We start from the raw sequence: 8,819 nt of genomic DNA on the forward strand, positions 1-8,819 counted from the left end.
TTCAAAATCACCACACCATGTACCAAGTCACATAAGGATGATGAGGATGAGGTAGAGGACAACCAATAAATCTCAAAGCCTTAACATAAGTCCAATCAACAGGGCCTCTCTACTCACTGTCATCTCCCAGCGTCCAGGTGGATGCAGATGCCACCTGGGCACAGGTTTTCCCTGTTACTGTAGAAATGATCAGAGACCATAATAAAGGATGGTCTGTCTTGTAAAATCTTCCATCAGGGAAAATACAGAATGCTTCTGTTCACATACCATTAACATATTCCATGACCGAGTTCAACTTTGTGGAAGCAAAGAAGCACAATACTAAGATGTGGCTCTAAGAAGAATGATGAGAAGAAATATCTAATGACCAACTCTAATAACCACAAAACCCTACGTTGCTGAAGATTATTAAGAAAGAGTCTTCTTCCCTAATTTTCTCCCCCTCAATTTATCAGTCAGGAACACCTGATTTAGAGTGTCGCTCCACTGAGAAGTTTATGTACCTATTGTCCACTCTGTTGAAATGCACCAGTTTCTGTTCAGGTGAGATTGTAGTATTTGGCCACTAGTTAGAAAACTTTTTGGTAAATTACATTGCTAAATTGTACTGTCACAAGGCACCATCCAAAATAAGGATGGTGAGATAGATCTATAGACATGGCTATGACCCGAGTAACGGTTCTTCTGGCCATGGCCATGATTGTGACACTTGTAGTTATGTGATCTTGAATACATTGGTAAATCATCCAATGTCTTCATCTTTAAGATGACATGATCAGTTCCATATACCCACCAAGGTTTTATCTCTTTAAGTGTCTTTAAGATGTTGTGTCAATAGCTACATATATATATTTAGTTGTGTCAATAGCTATATCTATATTAACAATCATCATTGCTTTCAATAATAATTCTAACATTTTTGCCATTGTTTTTGTTTGTTGACCTTGCAGAGCAATGAGGAAAATTCTTATGGGTAAATGGACGGAAAGATTAATATCACCCTTAAATCATTCCCCTCCCTCCATTTATGAATCATTAGAAAACTGTTTCTAGGATCAACAATCTTGGGGGAAATCCTCTGATTGCACAGAGAGCTAGAATTTACACTTATACTACTGGCAGGGGTGGTACCCACTTTTTCTGACCCCAATTCCAACAAAAATATTTAGTTTGTAAAAGGATTTTTATAGCAGTGATGTCTGGTCATTACAATATATGACAGATTCTTGAAAGAAGCATTTTAGCTGTGGGTAAGGTTGGGGATAGCTTCCTCTCTGAAATGGTTTAAGTTGAAGTTTTCCTGGAAACAAAATGAGTAGCTCATCTGTCAGGGCCCAGCACAGATAATCTCCCATGATTTCAAAGTTATCACATCCTTAATTATCAAGGAAGCACAGGAAACTAGTGGTTTGGAGCATGGTGGTTGTGCTGGACCATCTCAACTCCCACACAACTCTTCTAGTAATTCTCTGTGTGGCCTTGGGCACATTAGTTAACCTATGCTCCTGTGTCTCCTCCTTTCGATACCAGTTAGCAGTACATTATCTGCCTCATAGGGTTTTTGTAAGAATTAAATACTATTTCACATGTGTAATACTTAGAATACTATCTGACATATAGTATATACTCAACAACTACTTGCTATTTTTATAGCATGGCACCTCAAATATAATATAAACTAGAGGCCCGGTGCATGAATTCGTGCACAGGTGGGGTCCAGCTGGCCTGCCCTGATCTCAGGTTGGGCTGGCCAGGGGGAGGGGCCGTGGGCAGTTGGCCGGCCGGCCTCGCCCCCTAGTCAAACTCCTGGTCAAACTCCTGGTTGAGGGGACAATTTGCATTTTATTATATAGGATTATTTATCTACATATCTGCTTTCTATATCCAGACTGTGAGCACCCTGGCATTGGAGAAAGGTATCATTTAGCATTCTTATAAAATAATATCAATGATAATAATAGTAATAATGATAAGTAGCATCAATAGAACACACAGCACCTCCTAAGCATTTTAGGTGATTGATGTACAGTATCTCATTTAATCTTGTTAATCTTGATAATTTTGAAGACACTGAGGCTTAGAGAATTTAAGAACCTCATTCAGAGAAAAAGACATAGTCCTTGATGGTGAATTTAGGTCTGTATGGTTACAAATCCAATGCTCTTAACCACTAGGCTCGATTATCCCACAGTATGCAACTGCTTCTCTGAATTCTCAGCCCCTCACACAGCATGCACACTTGGTGAGCATTCCATAAATGCTTGAGGAATTAATAGGGTTCTTAGTTTTGGGGAATGGTGATTAAATATGATTGCTTAAAAATGAATCACTGGGCTAGACTGAACAGATTTGAAAGCATTCTTCCTCTATTTCCATCTCATCCTATATATATTGTTTTCTATCTAAAATTCAAATTTGATGCGGCCTCTCCTTTCTTTTAAACCTTCAATAGCTCTTGGTTTCTTACCACATAAAATTCAAACTCTTAGTGTGGAGTGTTAGCTTGTCCTAGTCCCTCCCTATTTCAACCTGAAGGCTGGTCGAAGAGAATACAAATGGTTAACATGCATTCAATGTCAGCCCCTGGTTTCAGCTTGTTAAATAAATTGCCTCATTTAATATTCAAATACCTAATCCAGGAAGTAGGTATTAGTATTATTTCTGGCTTCTACTCTTATTTCCAGGGCAGATGGATTAACTTGAACAAGGTCACAATGCTAGTAGGTGGTAGAGAAAAAATTTAATCTATGGGAATCTGGCCTCAGAGCCCACAAACTGGACATGAAGCGATACTGTGCTAGGTGGACCCGTTAGAAGCCAGGAAAACTTCCCTGATGAAGGAGGTCAAAGAAGACTCTGGTCATGAATAGAAATTCATCAGGTGGATAAAGCAGGGAACAGAATTTTATTCAGAGAGGACCACATGTGTGAAGGCTTAGGAGAGGGATGAGAGAGAGCGGGAGTGAGAGCAAATCCAATGGCTATCTTATTGAAGTCACCCAATTACCTTCTTTTTAAAAAATTTATTGATTTCAGAGAGGAAGGGAGAAGGAAAGAGAGATAGAACTATAAATGATGAGAGAGAATCACTCATTGATCTGCTGCCTCCTGCAAGCCCCACACTGGAGATCAAGCCTGCAACCCCAGTATGTGCCCTGACTGGGAATTGAACTGTGACTTCCTGGTTCTCAGTCAGCCACTGAGATATGCTGGCCGGGTCCAATTACGTTTTTTTAATTAAATTTTTTTTCCTCCCTAATGTTTATCTCTTGGTCAAATGTATACATGCACATGGACGATACATTCCCATATAGACAATAACCTATTTAACCATCTCCATGGGCCATCAAAGGGGTCTAAGTTCATACTGCTTTTAAGTGGAAACCTGTGGTGAGGTCGTGTGCTCCTTTTTATTTGATGAAATAATCTGTCATCTTTCTCTGCATTTTTCCAACACGCCAGCCTCTATGACCTCCCAGCCGCCACTTCACCTCTTGTCCCTTCCAGACCTGGCTCCCTTCCTGACACCCCTTCCATTTATGCTCCACTGAGACAGAAATACACAGATCCAGTGCCAGCGGGAAGCGCAAATACGGAGCTAGAACAACATTTCTGCTCAACAGATTGAGTCTTGCATGGCCTGGGACTTGTGACACATCTATTCAACCGGGCTTTTTGCTAAATTAAAATCTACTGAAGCCAGGTCAGCAAAAATGTTGATGTGTCCACAGGAATGGGGAAAGTGCACTGCTAAACAGAAGCCCTCCTGGGCTGGTTTTCATGGAAAGATTTATTTCTGCCCATATATGCAAAAATGTATGTACACATTGTATAGATATATTCAGTATCATGAATAATATTTCAGTGTTGATCAGTCAAAACTTACGAAGAGCAACTATTAACTAACACTAGCAGAGACCACTTCATCAGTAGCTTACTGAGCATGCACCCTTGTGAGGTTGTAAGAGGGAGCCTGTATGCCTGAAATCCGCCTTCTTCCCATGCAGAGGAGTCTGTACTGCCCCAACACTCCTGGCTTCTGGCAAGAACCTCCCTCCAGAACCCCCAGGCCACAGTCTCCCACCAGAGCAGAACTCCTCATGGTTATCATCATGTTAATTGTTCACCTTTAACCCTCCTGTACCCACCTCTGCAAAAGAAGTATGTGTCTATTTGCTTTAGTTTAATCAAATCCCAGAGATCGCCCTAGCTTTGCTCTCTCCTGCCTCCTTAATCTATCATCAATGGATTTCAAGTCTTATCCTTTGATTCTAATGTATAAAATAAGATGCAAAACTGCTATTCTCAGGAGCATTTTCTCAATCCTTTGAGGTTTTGCTTCCTGGCAATTGTCATCAGTTTAGCTCAAAAAAAAAACTCATACAATGCCTCCCTCCCCCAAAGACTCTCATAGAAAAGTGAGTCATTGGCCATTGGGTAGCAGACATAGGTCTGTATTTCTCAATTATTTAGAGGGGACTTATTACAAGTTAGTAAATACCAGGAATTCGCTCTGTTCCTCCCTTTTCACCCAGTGAGTCTGTGGAGCACCACCTATAGATTACTTTCTACTTTGCCTGAGGCCCTCACTTGCCCCGGAGGCTCTTCTAGAGCCTGAGGAGGGTGGGGGCAGTGGGTGTGGCAAAAATATTTAGCCTCTCCTTACACTGTTCAAAACTTTTAATTGTAATACAGTGGGGCCTTGACTTACGAGTTTAATTTGTTCCTTGACAGAGCTCATAACTCAAACTACTCGTATGTCAAATCTTAAAGTGAACGAGTGAGACACGTGATGCTGGGCTGATGGTGTGGCGTTCACTGTGACGTTCGCTGCACCAACTAGAGGTGGGGTATCTGAAGCTGGCTCGTAACCCGAATTTTAGCTCGCAACTCAAAGCAAAATATCGGCCGAGAGACGGCTCGTATCTCAAAAAACTCGTTAGTCAGGACACTCTAAGTCAAGGCCCCACTGTATTTTATTTTTAATTGGGTGATTTCTGGATATTGCTCCTTTGATTCAGAATTAAGGTTGATATTCTTAAAACTAATATATATATATATATTAATACTAATATCACATATAGAATCATAATACACACAATAGGTGTATACACAAACATCTTAAAGTTATAACGTAAATCAAATTACATACGCGTGTACACATTATGTAATACATATAAGTTATACCATGAATATAGCTTTGAATATAAATATACTTGAATATAAATTTTGGACATTTTAAGGCATAATAATAACTTTAAAATAATATATATTGTTATCTTTTTACAAAGATCACTGCCTAAGCTGAGGGAACTTGTTTGTGTCTGTGTAACCAGTCAACTCACATTCAAACTGTCTGTCTAAATTCAAAGCTCATGCTTATAACCAGGCAAATCACTTCTTAACAATTACTGGGCGCCTTTTAGAAGCCTGGCTGAACTGTCTGTGGGTATGGAAACTGGATTTAAATTCTGGCTGCTGTTTACTTACTTATTTTTTGTCCTTTTTATCTAAAATATATTTATTATTTTAAAATGTTCACATTTTTAAAATTTTTTATTAAGTTATTACAAATGTGTCTTTATCCCTGCATTGTCCCCTCACCCCCTGTTGTCTGCGTCCATCACTTATGCTTATATGCATATATGCTGTTTATTTTCTATGTGATTTGCTGACCATGAGATCTTGGATAAGTTTTCATGCAGAAGGAAACAAAGTGAAAAGAATAACAACCATGGACGCCCTCAGTAATGACAGTGCACAATGCTTACTCAACAGTGAGTTTAGTTTAAGAGAATAAAGAATTGGGAAGGGGGAGGGACAGAGGTTTCCTGGAGAAAGTGTCAGGATATAAGACTAGAATCAAGGCTGGAATGTGACTGTGAAGGGTTTTGAAATTCATTTAAGGAACATTGGACATTGTATTTCCTGGCTAGTAGTACAATTAACACAATTAATGCTACTTTTTAGTATTATTTGCCACTCTGTTCGGTTTCTTATACATTTACCTAATTTTAAAATCTACCTTTAAATACAGGCATAATCATTCTCACATTATAATAGGGAAATTGAGGGTCAGAGGAGATCAGAACTTTTCTAAGAATTACTGAAGATCTGATATGAGAGCATTCATATTTTTTTGTAATCCTCACCAGAGGATATGGTTATTGATTTTAGAGAGAGGGAAGGGGGGGGAGAGAAAAAGAGAGAGAGAGAAGCATTGATTGGTTGCCTTCCATATATGCCCTGACCAGAGATTGAATCCACAATCTAGGTATGTGCCCTGATAGGGAATCAAACCTGCAACCTTTTGGTGTATGGGACATGGGACACGACGCTCCAACCAACTGAGCCACACCAGCTAAAGTGAGCAAGGATATCTTGATGTGATGATATGAGGATATGACTTCATGAAAACTATTTGTGGTCAACCTTGAAGAACTGGGAGCGACTGAACGTGACAGTATGAGAAGACATCACTTCAGGCTAAGGCAGTGGTCGGCAAACCGCAGCTCGCGAGTCACACGCGGCTCTTTGGCCCCGTGGCATGGGCCATGAAGTTTCAATCACACTGTATGCGCACACCCGCACGTGGTATTTTGTGGAAGAGCCACACTCAAGGGGCCAGTTTGCCGACCACTGGGCTAAGGGAACAACCTAGGAGGAGCCATGGGAATAGAACAGTACGAAGGCTCCTGAGAGTTTGGAGAGGGCAGCAACCTGATACCCAGCCCTGGCACTTCTTTGTAAATTGAACCTCAAGAAGAAGCCTTGTTCAAACCTATTCTTCTGAGTCTACATGCATATTTTCTCCCCATCCTGAGGCACAGGCTCCATGGGGGAATTTTGAGGAAGATTTCCTATTACTGAATTACATGAACATCTTAAAAAAAACAAAACAGCTGTATTTTTATCAAAAAAACAACGTAACATTAATTTCTCACTGGTCTCGGGAACTCATGTAAAATGCATGTGCTGATTTTTAATTTTCTTTAGTGCAGGTGGCATGCTGCAGCAGGGGGCGGGGGTGTGGAGGGGAGGGAATTTGTAGCAGAATTAGTTAAGTCACGCAGACCCATGCGTGGAATGACCTTGCTTGCATGCCAAACTTCAGGCGGAACAATAATGAGAAGGTAGCAGAACTAATCAATTTGGAACGGGGCCCATTCCCTCCATCACTTGGGCCACTTAGAATGCAGGCGGTGTCCTAGTCTTTCCTCAGGCTTGCCCTCTGAACACAAATACAATGCTTTCTCTTACGCAACTCCACAGAAAATGTAGGTTTGCCATGGAAAGTAGAAGCAGAATGAGTCTCCACGCTAATGTAACTGTTTGTCCTTTTGATATGCTTTTCTCTTCTTCAAAGTCTCCCCCTTTTCCAGACCTTAAGGCAGTGGTTCTCAACCTTCCTAATGCCGCAACCCTTTAACACAGTTCCTCATGTTGTGATGACCCCCAATTTCATTGTTACAAATTGAACATAATTAAAGCATAGTGATTAATCACAAAAACAATATGTAATTATATATGTGTTTTCCGATGGTCTTAGGCGACCCCTGTGAAAGGGTCGTTCGACCCCCAAAGGGGTCGCGACCCATAGGTTGAGAACCACTGCCTTAAGGAATATTTAGGGCATCTTAGTAAACCCAACCATGTTCCCTTGCAGGTCCTCATTACCCAAGAGTGCTTAAGAGTCCTTCCCCTAGAACATAGGTCTGATCTCTCTGAATGAGTACTGAATTTTCCTGAGCCGCAGCTTACTCTTCTGTGAAATGAAAACAAAACTGCTAGGGTTTCTGTGAAGATTAAAGGGGGGAAATATGTACAACACACTTACCCATGTTATTTATGACCATCCTCTCCCCAGATGTAGCTGCTTTTGAAACGTAACTTTAGCACATGTCCATCTTAGGCAAGTTTTTTAATCTTTCTGAGCCTCAATTTTGTCCTTTTATACAATAAAAATAAGTGTCTATCTTGTGAAGTGATTGTGAAGATTAACTGTGAAGTAATATTCATGATGTAAATATTTAGTCCATTGTTACTCATCTCTATAATTTCCACCGCTTTTTACAGAGTACATATTGTACAATTTGAGAATCTTAGGGATTGAAAAATATTCAATAATCATAAATCCAGGCAACAGGTCTGGAGTCTGGTAGCTTCTTTTAATATATACTGTTCCACCTGTGTTGTCGCTTATCACTCCCAGGGGTGCTTTGTCACCAGTCCCAAGGACAGAGGGGAGACCCTGCCTCTCCCGAATTGCTGGAACCAGGAGGTTTAAGAGGATTCTAATCCCTGGCAGTTAGATGGCATCCAATAGTTCCAGTCAGTGCACTACTCAGAGAGCTATTGCGATGAACATGAGTGCCCACAAGATCTGCTAAGAATGTGAATTAGTTTATGGAGAGAGGAGCTTCTCTACTTTGAGACTCTTAATCCATGACATTTCTAGATAGGGACAAAGTTGTGCATCAAAGTAAAAACACGAAGTGCCTCTGTTCGCCACTACCAGCTGGAGCAATAGTCTATACAGTGTCAAAAGACTGGGCTGGGGACAAAAGAATGTTACAACAGCCTGTTAGAGCATAACACAATCTTTCATAAGGGGGGTTTCAGTACCTGTAAATTCTCTAGGAAACACACACACACACACACACACACACACACACACACACACACACACACTCTTTCTGGATTATGCCATGTCTCCATCATGAACAAATAACAAGAGATGCTTTTTTACTACCATGTGCTTTTCTGAAAATTTTAGGGGTACTGTTGAGCTTGAAGAGGCTGAGAAGCCTTCTAAATAT

This window comes from Myotis daubentonii, chromosome 11 (genome assembly GCF_963259705.1).
Source record: "Myotis daubentonii chromosome 11, mMyoDau2.1, whole genome shotgun sequence".
Classification (NCBI taxonomy): Eukaryota; Metazoa; Chordata; class Mammalia; order Chiroptera; family Vespertilionidae; genus Myotis; species Myotis daubentonii.